We start from the raw sequence: 12903 nt of genomic DNA on the forward strand, positions 1-12903 counted from the left end.
CGTTCCTGAATGTCATATCACTATATTGCAGACTTTGGTCACAGCGTTGTCCCATATCTGCGACACCTCAGTCAACACACAATAATTCAGCGCATGAGTGACAACTTTTTTTCATCGCAGATGCAACATGTGTCTCTGTGGACGTGATGCTTTGCTAGCATCACGTCCACAGCGCTTACCTTAATTTAAGCTTTCCTTCCAAGTGACTCTAAAAGTTGGACGAAGCCCCGCTGTCTGTGAAAGCGAAGTGCTGCTGATTTTACATGTCGCCATATCTATGATTTATGCAGCGCTATTATATTACTGACGGTTAGACAGACATCCAGACTTCTCCTCCCGCTCAGAGAAAACCACTGCGCATGTCTGGAGCTCCGCGTGCGAGTAAAGGTGGAGCCGATGGGTGACAACAGACACTAAGTCACGTCATTGCTCGGATTTTACGGCGCCACCTTAAGACCCTGAACTTCACATTTTAATGGAAAAAAAGCGCAACGCGACTTGGATGTAACGAGTAACGCGACAGTTTTGTAGAAATGTAGTGAAGTAGAAAGTACAGATACTTACTGTAAAATGTAGTGGAGTAAAAGTAGAAAGTATCCATTATTAAATCTACTTAAGTAAAGTACAGATACACGAAAACTGTACTTAAGTAGTTTTGTAAGTGTACTAACCCTAACCCTAACCCTCTAACCCTAAAAAATGTGTAATGTATGTTTTGAACATTGGACATGTGGAGCTTGTTTCTGTGAAATGTTACAAACTAAATACCATTAAAACTAAAATGCTGTTGCTTGCATTATCATTGTTCTTCTTTTGGAAATGTCATTATGCTTTCTATGCGGTATTATATAACTACTCTGCAAATGACACATTTTCAAACAGCATGTGTTTCCTGCTTTTAGCGGCCTTTGCTGCAGCAGAAAAACAATACAGAGAAATGTATGGTGGCAGAGCGGCATGTTGAGTTATTTAACCACCGACACCAGCAAATTTGAACAAGAGGATAAAAATTCTCCAGAAATCTGAGCGATACACAAAACCGCAATGACCGCAGGCAGTTAGGGGGTTTACAGGACAGCAAAGAACAGCGAGAGGTCAACCAGCAACATGATGCACTCCAACAAAGAACAAGCCTTCCTGTTCACACGTGCATGCACCAGCACACGCATGCATACACACACACACAAGCATGCATACACACACACACGCGCGCACACACGCACGCACACGCATACACACACACGCACACACACACACTATTTTAAAGTTCAGTATCCGGAGGGCTAAGTTATTGGGCCAAACAAAGACCCTTTCTCACACCACAGCTTCTGACAAAAACTCAAAACAAGCACCCAAAGTCCTAACAACAGGAAGTGCTTAGGAAACTGCTGAGAGCAGCAGCTCTGGAACAATTCTTCTCTTCATCCAGTTGAGGGAAAATGTGTCAGTCGCTGTGTGCATGCTTCCTCTGACGTCTCAGAATGGAGATGACAGTTTTGTTAAGGGTACTGGATCTGTAATAAGCGTGACATTTTCTCAGTCAGTGTGCCGAGGAGGCAGAAACCGGGGCTTCTTCAGTCTGTTGTTGAAACAGGAAATGAAATCTCCCTCTGGTGACGAGGACCAGGGCCGTACAGAGACGACTAAAGGGGCAGGTGCTCAACAACAAAAAAAGGGCACATCTAACCACATTCTAGGACAGAATATTAACAAAGCCACTCAGCTTTCAGAGTTTAATAAACAATGATAAATTACAAAATTGTGAGATATACAATCAAAGTTAACAAACATCTCTATATAGAGCATAACGCTATGCATATGTAAGATATTTAATTAGTAATTTCTTTCTGCATGTTACTTTGTTATAGGAAAGTATTGCAATATTCAAACCCGCAATTTAGCAAGATATGTAAATCAGAGCTAGACCACCAGACATATTTTGTCTTTACAGAATTACACTATTAAAAATATAAACAAGGGAACAATGCAACCTTTAAGTGTACTGTAATCTATAAAAGAAGAGCTGCCTGTTTGCTACACTTGCAGTGGAGATGAAGATGGTCCATTCACGAAAGCAGAGCTGCATCAAACTTTAACGTGGAGCTGCAGAAAAAAAAACCAAAGCAAATATTGAATTGTTAATGCATGCCACCATGAGAAAGGCCTACTGAGTTTTGCTTAAAAAAAACTTTAAAAAAAATTTAAATCACACATTTTTGACACGTTTTTTTTTTTTTTGCAAAACAAACTTATTTACGCTTGTCAGAAAAGTTTTTGTTTGTGACTCAAAGTTTTGCTTGTCGTTCTCAGATGACGTTTGGGACGTTAGCTAACATCAAAACAACAGATTTCTGATGTGTGCAAATAAATGTTTATGTTTGGTAAAAATTAGTTATTTAATAAAAAAAAGTATTTTAAACTAAACTTTGTTTTTTTTGTTTTGCTTTTTGTTTTTAAAAAAGGAATCATTACAATTCCAAAAGTTTTGATTACAATTTTATTTTACTTAACTGAGATTAGTTTTTTTTTATTGAATAATTGGGAAACAAATTTAACTTAATACTCTGCGAACCAGGCCATAAACGTACTTAAAGTCTGGATTGAGTTTTTTCCCCTTCATTAATGACACTCTTTTATTACATATATTCAGTGGTGGGAAGTAACCCTAACCCTTGAATAATTATATACAAGGCTAAAGAAATTGGCTATGGAAGAGTAAATTTCCACCAAAAAACGTGCAGAAATTTCTAAATTAATTTACAAGACAGTACTTGGACATTCTCTGATGTTGATAGTTATCAGTTTGCAAAACATAAATTACACTCTTTCACAATAAAAGGCATACATTTACAATATGAAAACACATCGTAAAGTCAGAAACTTGTAACTTGAAACTTGTTTTTCGTGTATTCTGGACTTCGTTCAAGGCGATCATGGTGACTTTGCACACGAGAGATTTTGTTATGAACCAGGAAAAACCTCAGATCTATCATGTAAAGTTTGGAAAATGTCCAGATTCTCATCTCCCAAATTTACCTCTTATGCCTCTGTCACTAGTCGCAAATGTCTGACTTTATAATTTCTGAAAACTTCTGACTTTTTTCCTTAATATTTCTGACTTAATGTCAGAAAATGCCTTAGTATAAAAGCTTGTACACACAGAGTCATAGTCTTTGTAAAAGTAAAGATCTTTACCACTTTGTTTCAAAAAATAATATTGTAGACAGAGGACCAGTTTCAGAAAAGTTTTCATCCACCATCTGCACAAATATGCCACTGAGCATTGTATTAAAAATACAAAACAGGGGGCAGTTTAGTGCAAAGCTGAAGTCTGTGTCAGCCAATCAGATTTGTATTAAACATGGTGGCAGAAGGTTCATTTGTGTGGACTGATAAATAGGTTTAATTAGTTTTAAATAGCGTATTAGAATTAATAAACACAAGACAATGTCAGAGCAGGTATGTGGTGCATTATTTGTCGCCTGTCCCATAAAATACGGAGTAGTCCCGCATTTGGCTGTTAAATGTTGTGTCCCGTATTAAACTGTCACAGGACGCGATTTGTTGTGTATTTCTATAAATATCCGATAGGCATGCCTGTCACACATATTAACACAAAGTGTAACAATAATTACCAAAATAAAACACAGGAAATATTAAGGTAAGCTAAATTGTCATGGCGGGAGCTACATAGGACCCCAGAACGCTGCGGACCGGTGCTGTTGTCACGGTTGCCTGGAAACGGACACTACGCAGACGCAGTGAGGCGCTACCAGGATCGGGTCCTCCTTAGAAGCAAAACCTGTCATAAAGATACATCCGTGAGAGGGAAGACGCAAATTCAAAGATACTGAACTGAGTTTTCATGTGGATGAAAAACCAAAACACATAAAAATTTATTTGTTTCCTCAGATATCTGGTTACATGTAGGTTTAGGCTACATGTAGACTAAGTCTAAATATGATAAATCTATACGTTCAGTCATGAAAAATTTCTCACAAATGTAAAAATTTTTGACATCCAAATTTTTTCGAGTTATTTGTGAAGTTAATCTTAAAATGTTCAAGTTGGTGAAAATGAATCCTCTGTTATAGTAACAAGACGGAAGAAGTAACGACAGAAATGGAGCCATGTTAAACTTGCTTTTAAAAAAATGAAGTCATTTGAACATGTGTATTAAAAAGATAGAAAGCATGAAAGAATAGCTTTCTATCTTTCTATATTTGCTCAAAAAATTCAGCAAATAGTTTGAATGGTTAGTGCTCCGTTTGTGCAGGTTTGTCCCATTAAAATTTTCGTTTGTGCAGTTTTGGTTTCTGAGATGTTAAAAATTATTTTTTAGGTCATCCAGAGTTCACCATCTCCCGATATTGCTCAAAAACAAACCAAAGTGGGCTACTTCGTTAGTGCTCCGTTTGCACAGTTAAAACTCGTTTGTGCAGCTTTCGTTTCTGAGATATTAAAAATTTGTTTTTAGGTCATCCAGAGTTCACCATCCCCTAATTTTGCTCCAAAACAAACCAAAGTGGGCTACTTCTTTAGTGCTCCGTTTGTGCAGGTTTGTGCCATTAAAATTTTTGTTTGTGCAGCTTTCGTTTTTGAGATATTAAAAGTTATAATTTTGGCCGATGACGTCACCGTCACCACATCTTGCTCCAAAACAAAATAAAGTGGGCTACTTCGTTAGTGCTCCGTTTGTGCAGGTTTGTGCCGTTGAAACTGTCGTTTGTGCAACTTTCGTCCTTTAAATATTAAAAGTTATAATTTTGGCCGATGACGTCACCCCATCACACCCAAAGGTTCACTTAGGGACTGGTCAACAAATTACCGAACCAAACATTCCTGTCAAATAAATGTTAATAAATTACTTGAATTGTAACCGACTAACTAATTGTCAGTGCTAATTCATGCTTTTACATGAGACAAAATAACATCTATTAAATTTTAAAGTCATATACATTATTTTCAATAATTTTAATATTAAATAATATAGTATTTTCTTCAATAGCTTCCAGGTCATGTGAAGTATTAACTCAAAATCACTTTGAAATAATTACACTACAGATGAGGCACAGTCATTTGTTTTCCATTTTACCTCATTTTTTATTTTTTAGTAATTTGTTTTGTCAATATTTAGTAGTTTTCTTCAATAGCTTCCAGGTCTTGTGACTTATTGATTAAAAATCAGTGTGAAATTGTTCTACCATTCTGTATAGATGAGGCATACTCATTTATATTCAATTTGAGTCCTTTTTATAATTTGTAGGTATTTTTATATTAGCTTCTAAGTCAGTCAATCCAATTTTTTCTGTACAGCACATTTCAGCAGTAAGGCATTTCAAGGTGCTTTACATAATAAAAACACAAAAACAGAGTCATTCAACATAGAATAAACAAAGCATTACATAAAGTCAAGAGCTATCATAAAATTTGTAAATGATTATGTTTAAAATACAACTCTAAACAGGCGGGTTTTCAGTCGAGATTTAAAGGATGTGTGTGATGTGTGTGAAGTTGAGAGGTTCTAACTAGAAATAGTTAGTCTCATCTCATTGCATGACTTGAGATGAGAGCCATGCATTAATTAATGAAACATTAATTAACAATCTGATATGTAGTGAGAAAATGTCATGTTTCAGTTGTTGGCTGTGTTTCTATGACTTTGTATTTTTGTGTTTTTATGGTGTAAAGCTCTTTGAAATACCTTGTTGTTGAAATGTGATATATAAATAAAATTTGATTAGATTTTTTGATTTGGGAGTTTTCTGTCCAAGATCACGTTTCGCGCAACCGGGGTTTTGAAGGGATCCATTTTGGTGGCCTTGGGATCACGCCTCTGCTTTTGGCAGATGATATGGCCCTTCTGGCTTCATCTGGTAGTGATCTACAGCTTTACTGGAGCAGTATGCAGCCGAGTGTGAAGCAGCCGGGAGGAAGATCAGTACCTCCAGATCCAAGTCCATGGTCTTGAGCTCGAAAAGGGTAGAGTGCCTTATTTGGGTCAGGGAAGATTGTCCTGACCCAAGTGGAGGAGTTTAAGCATCTTAGGATCTTGTTCATTGTTGGAGTTCATTAATTTATGTCTCTGTTCACCACCCATGTCCGTTAACCAGTTTCAGCACCCGACCAGAACCACTCATTGTAAATAACCTTGAGAAATAATGAGATTTGGTTATATATAAAAATAAGCTTTAATGCTTAAAAAATGATCACATTTCACAATCCATACATATCATCCAAATGGAACATCATGCTTCTTAGGTTACATTCATCGTCCAGCTCTGGGGCAAAGTGACAAGAAGCCAAGTGAGGCAAAGATTGTAGCAAGTTTAGCTTTTTATTCATCTCTGCAATCTGGAGCCTCCCTAAAGGGTACTCTAATCAGTTTCAGTCTTTTTACATATGACTGCCAGTATATAAGCATGGTTATGTATGCTGCAGCATGTTAAGCAGATGAAAGAGGCTCAAAGTGATGGAGGAAATTACAGAATCCATAACATTAAGAATGAGGGAAAAATGGAACAGGAGATCAATAGACGGATTGGCGCAGCGTCTGCAGTAAAGTGGGCGCTGGACCAGTCTGTCGTGGTGAAGAGACAGCTGGATCAAAAAGCAAAGGTCTCTATTTGCCGGTCGATCTACGTCCCCACCTTCATCTATGGCATAGGTTTAAGGGTCTTGACTGAAATAACAAAATCACAAACACAAGCGGCCAAAATAATTTTTTTCCATAATGTGTCTGGGCTCTCCCTTAGTGATAGGATTGAGAAGCTCAGTCATCCAGGAGGGAGAGTAGAGCCGCTGATTTTTCACTTCGAGAGCAGCCAGCTGAGGTGGATCAGGCATCAGATTAGGATGCCTCCTTGACGCCTCCCTAGTGAGGTCTTTTGGGCATCTCCTACTATTGAAGAATTGAAGAATTGAAGGGTGGCTTACTCTTAAATATATAAGTAAGGAAAATAATACAATAATACGTAGTTCTTGCTGCTAGGCCATAGACGAGCCGGAGATTTATTACACTCCACGGAATTACAGTTTCGTCAGTTCCATCCATCCATCCATCCATTTTCTTGCACCCTTGTCCCTTAATAGGGTCGGGAGGGTTGCTGGTGCCCATCTCCAGCTAACGTTCCGGGCGAGAGGCGGGGTACACCCTGGACAGGTCGCCAGTCTGTCGCAGGGCAACACAGAGACACAGAGGACACACAACCATGCACACACACTCTCACACGTAGGGACAATTTAGAGAGGCCAATTAACCTACCAACTGCGCCACTGTGCAGCCCGTTTCGTCAGTTCAACACGTAAAATCTTCCATACCAAAAAATCTCCCCCAAGTCTCAAATTCAACCGTCTTTATACTCTCAAGTCTCCATTGGTGTCTATTGGAAAGTTTCAACCAATGGAGAAAAGGCGCTGTTTTTGCCAACAGATCCCTGGCTTGCTTTTTCACTCAGTGTGTATTGGACAACCTTTAATATACTTTCAAAAATCCAAACAAGGACATAAGACCTCATCTGCTCCTTCTCAGAACTACCAAACAGACCAATTTGTTGATGCTATCTGTCGAGACCGCATACCTTCCGAGTCCGTTTGTGCACTTTGTACGCAAATGGAGGGAAGGGAGTCAGGTCAGTTTGAACTAGAGAACTGTCGAGAATCCTTTCGCAAAAACAACTCCTTAGATGGTATTTCGGCTCCGATACTACGAGGAGGCCCACAGGAAGACCCAGGACACGCTGGAGGGACTATGTCTCTCGGCTGGCCTGGGAACCCCTTGGGATTCCCCTGGAGGAGTAAGTAAGTAAGTAAGTAAGCTTTATTTCTATAGCACTTTTCACAGACCAGAGTCACAAAGTGCTGCACAATTTATAAAAATAAAAACAATTTAAAACAAATTAAAACAAACATACCAACACTAAAACACAATATTACATTAAAAAGCAAGTTTAAAAAAGTGGGTCTTAAGTTGTTTCCTAAAAGTGTCTATACAATGTAGAGATCGAATGGTGCAAGGTAGCTCATTCCATAGGTGAGGCGCCACAGCTTTAAAAGATCTGTCTCCACGAGTCTTAAGAAAGGTCAGAGGAACCGTCAACAAGTTCAGGTTCGACGACCTGAGACTCCTAATCGAAACATAAGGCTGTAGGAGGTTCTTAATGTAGTCTGGCGTCTGTCCATGGAGGGCTCTGAAAGTCAGTACCAAGATTTTGTAGTACATTCTATAAGACACAGGCAACCAGTGCAGGCGTTTGAGGATTGGCGTGATATGGTGAGCAATCGTGCAGCAGAGTTTTGTACTACCTGCAGACGCATTAACTCCCTCTTATTAAGACATGTAAACAGGCTGTTACAATAATCCAGTCTCGATGAGACAAAAGCATGAACAATCATCTCAAGTTCACCGTGAGTCACCATTTTACGGAGTTTAGAAATGTTCCGAATTTGGAAAAAACAGTTTCTAACAAGCTGATTTGTGTGCCGCTCCATGGACATTGCTCCATCCATGAAGACACCCAAGTTGCGCAGGTTACTTTTAACTGTGCAGCTCAAGTTTCCAAGATGCTGCTTAATTCCAGGCACAGCACTATCAGGAGCAACAATCAAGGTCTCAGTCTTACTAGAGTTCAATAATAAGCTGTTTTCAGTGAACCATTTTGTCACTTCGGCCAAGCAACTGGTGAGAGTGCTAAGTTTATGCGACTCACCAGGCTCAAAAGAGCAGTACAGTTGAAGGTCATCGGCATACAGGTGATAAGACACCTCACTAAACTTCTGAATGACCCTGCTTAAAGGAAGTAGGTACAGCTGGAACAGAACAGGTCCCAAGACCGATCCCTGCGGCACACCCCACAAAAGCCCTGCAGGGTCAGATACTACATTTCCCACTGACACACTAAAAGTTCTACGAAGCAGGTAAGATGTGAACCATTTCAAAACGCAGCCCGACATCCCAACCAGATGTTGGAGCCTGTTTATCAGGATGCTATGATCCACTGTGTCAAACGCCGATGACAAATCCAATAAAACCAGTACAGAACATTTACCGGTGTCAGCTGCTATCATGATATCACTAAATACCTTCACCAGGGCTGTTTCAGTGGAGTGAAACTCACGATACCCTGATTGAAAAGTGTCATAAATGTCATTGGCCTGCAGAAATGATCTAAGTTGGATGCAGACCACCTTTTCCAGGACTTTAGCCAAGAAAGAAGTTTTTGATATTGGTCTGTAATTGTTTAATTCAAAAGAGTCCAGTCCTGGTTTCTTTAACTTTGGCTCCACAATGGCATGTTTAAAAAGACATGGAAACACACCAGTAAGCAAAGACATGTTAAACATTTTTGTAATGTAGGGCCCAATGGAATCAAAAACCCTCATAAATAGTTTAAAAGGTAGAACATCTAAAATACCAGAGGACGGCTTCGTGTTTTTAATAATGGTGAAAATGTCTTCCACAGTGACAGGCTCAAATGAGGTCCAGCTTTGAGTAGGAGGTTCAAAAAGCTGAGTATTATGGCATGGCGGCAAGCTGTCCTTTATTACTTTAACTTTATCAATAAATAAAGTTAAAGTAATAAAGGACTTTAAAGGACGAGTTCCAATTACTTGGAACTCGTCACAAGTAATTGTCGAGTTATGGAGATTTACAGCAACAGGTGACACAAGAGAGCTAATAGTATCGAAGAGTACCTTAGGATTTCTTTTATTTGAAGCTATTAGACACTTAAAATAACTTGCCCTGGCCTCCTCAATCCTCCTGTTTATGAACAATATGGAGTCCTTTAGATACAGCCTGTGGACCTCCAATTTAGTAGATTTCCATAAACGTTCAGTCTGGCGACATGTTCTCCTCAGAGACTTAATTTCATCATTTATCCAAGGACAAAATCTTTCCCGTATTGCCTTCCTAGCTTTAACTGGCGCTACTTGATCTAAAATACCAGCACATTGGGTATTAAAACCATTCACAAAACTGTCCATTTCAGTGAAATTATTAAGAAGTGAAGGATCAAATTTATCACAAAAAAGCATGGCTGTCGCCTCCGTGATGATTCTCCTCTTTACCTCAGTAAGTACAGGCCGAGGTTCAGACAGCACCATCAGGTCAAAGAGAACGCAGTAATGGTCACTCAGAAACACATCCTCCACACACACATTGGTAATTTGCAAACCCAATGCAAATACCAGATCCAACGTATGACCCTTGTTGTGTGTGGAACCTGAGACATACTGTGTAAAATTAAGCGTCTCTGTCAGCGATATAAGGTCTTTTGCTGGAATAGAAGTAACATCATCAATCTGTAAATTAAAATCACCCACAATCAAAACCTTTCCCAATGTAATTATAGAGGATAGGAAATCAGCAAAATCCTGAAGAAAAGTCCCAGCAGAGCCAGGAGGGCGATATATCAAGATAATATAAAATGTATCTGAGAAACCAACTTCCATCATAAGGATTTCAAAAGAGGTGATGTGGCTTGTTTCTGACAGTCGGCATGTGCACCAGTCACGGTGCACAACAGCCAATCCTCCTCCGCGGCGTCCAGAGCGAGGTTTACCTACTGCCAAGTAACCAGCAAGACAGAGTTCATTTTAGTGGACAAATTCATTTTCCCTCTGCCACGTCTCTGTGAGGAAAAGGAAGTCCAAACTTTTCCTAACAAGGAGTTCATTAATAGAGAACGATTTATTCGAAATAGAAAGAGCATTCAGTAATCCAATCCGATTTTGCAATGATGAAGAAGTCAAATCCGAAGTCCAGTCAGCTGCATTCATCGGGATAAGCTGAAGACATCTCCCATGGTCAAGTGGCAAACAGCGGTACCGGTATGGCCGACACCGTTCTCCTGTCGCATGAAAGAAACGCCGCAAAGGACCCTGAGCCCAGGCACGTCGTTCACTGCGGGTCCAGCAATGTCCACGTCCATCTCCATAACCCGGGTAGGAGGCGAGGACCGCACCCCCATCTGCAAGGCCGCATACGAGTGGGATCCGACGCAACCACCTGTAGCTCCGATTAGCATGGATCATACGCCGCATGCCACGCCTAATCCGAACCTGGATACCCGCTCGACAGCCTCTTCTCCTCCTTTTCGGATTCCCTGGACGTCGCCACAACGCCAGGTACTCACGGGAGGTTGGGTAACACACAAACGGAGGTGGAAAAGTTTGTTTGTAGCTGTCCCAGTCGTAGAAGAGGCTTTCCATGGACTCTTTAATATCAAAAAGAGAGTCACGATTATAAGTCCTTATTGCACTCACACAAACGCTGTCCATCAGAATTGATAAGCCTGCAAACACAAACAGACAAATTGCAAAAAAGCGACATTTTAGCAGGCGAGCGGCAGCCAGAACACACACAGGCGCCATCATCTACCAGCTGCGAGTCCATTCACCCCAAATGGGCCTAACAACACTGAGTGGTAAAGTTTCCAAGCCACTTGTTCCAGGAGCTGGAACAAGTGGCTGGGGAGGGAAGTCTGGGCCTCTGCTGACCCCGTAACCCGACTGCGGACAAGGGGAAGATGATTGATTGATTGTTTTTTCTTCAATAGCTTATGGGTCATGAGACCCATGAGTTAATTGGGTCTTAACTCAAAATCAATGTGAAATTATACTACCACCAAGAAAGGTGGTGCACACTCATTTTTATTCCATTTAACAGTTTTTATTCCTTGTCAGTGGGTCACATGAAATTTAAGCTATTAAACACCAATCATATTTTTTAATTTGTAGATTTAAATTATGTAAGAAATTCAAAAAGATCAAAAATGGGGGAAAAAATGAGTGTGCCTCATCTCTAATGATTTGTAAAACAATTTCAAAGTGGCTTTGAATAAATAGGACACATGTCTTACAAAAACATACTAAATTTTGACAAAGAAAATTGCTAAAAAATACAAAAGGATTAAAATGGAAAACAAATGACTGTGCATCATTTGTACAGACTAGTATAATTATTTCAAAGTGATTTTGAGTTAATACTTCACATGACCTGGAAGCTATTGAAGAAAATACTATATTATTTAATATTAAAATTATTGAAAATAATGTATATGACTTTAAAATGTAATAGATGCTAATTTGTGTCATGTAAAAGCATGAATTAGCACTGACAGTTAGTCGGTTACAATTCAAGTAATTTATTAACATTTATTTGACAGGAATATTTGGTTCGGTAATTTGTTGACAGTCCCTAAGTGAACCTTCGGCGTGATGGGGTGACGGTGACGTCATCGGCCAAAATTATAATTTTTAATACTTAAAGAACGAAAGTTGCACAAACAACAGTTTCAACGGCACAAACCTGCACAAACGGAGCACTAACGAACTAGCCCACTTTGGTTTGTTTTGGAGCAACATGGGGTGATGGTGACGTTATCGGCCAAAATTATAACTTTTAATATCTCAAAGATGAAAGCTGCACAAACGAAAATTTTAATGGCACAAACCTGCACAAACGGAGCACTGACGAAGTCGCTCACTTTGGTTTGTTTTGAAGCAATATGGGGGGATGGTGAACTCTGGATGACCTAAAAAATAATTTTTAATATCTCAGAAACGAAAGCTGCACAAACGACAGTTTTAACTGCACAAACCTGCAGAAACGGGGCACTTTGGTTTGTTTTGGAGCAAGATGGGGTGATGGTGACGTCATCGGCCAAAATGATGACTTTTAATATCTCAAAAACGAAAGTTGCACAAACGAAAATTTTAACGGCACAAACCTGCTCAAACGGAGCACTAACAAAGTAGCCCACTTTGGTTTGTTTTGGAGAAATATGTGGTGATGGTGAACTCTGGATGACCTAAAAAATTATTTTTAATATCTCAGAAACCAAAACTGCACAAACAAAAAATTTTAACGGCACAAACCTGCACAAACGGAGCACTAACCAT

General features: G+C 39.5%; 1 protein-coding gene across 3 annotated transcripts in view; it reads left to right on the forward strand.

The window, feature by feature from the left end:
- Nucleotides 1–12903, forward strand: part of LOC145555015 (attractin-like protein 1) — a 175988-nt gene that overhangs the window by 23293 nt on the left and 139792 nt on the right. The window lies entirely within an intron of this gene.

The sequence above is a fragment of the Poecilia reticulata genome, chromosome 15 (assembly GCF_904066995.2).
Source record: "Poecilia reticulata chromosome 15, P_reticulata-male-v2, whole genome shotgun sequence".
Lineage (NCBI taxonomy): Eukaryota > Metazoa > Chordata > Actinopteri > Cyprinodontiformes > Poeciliidae > Poecilia > Poecilia reticulata.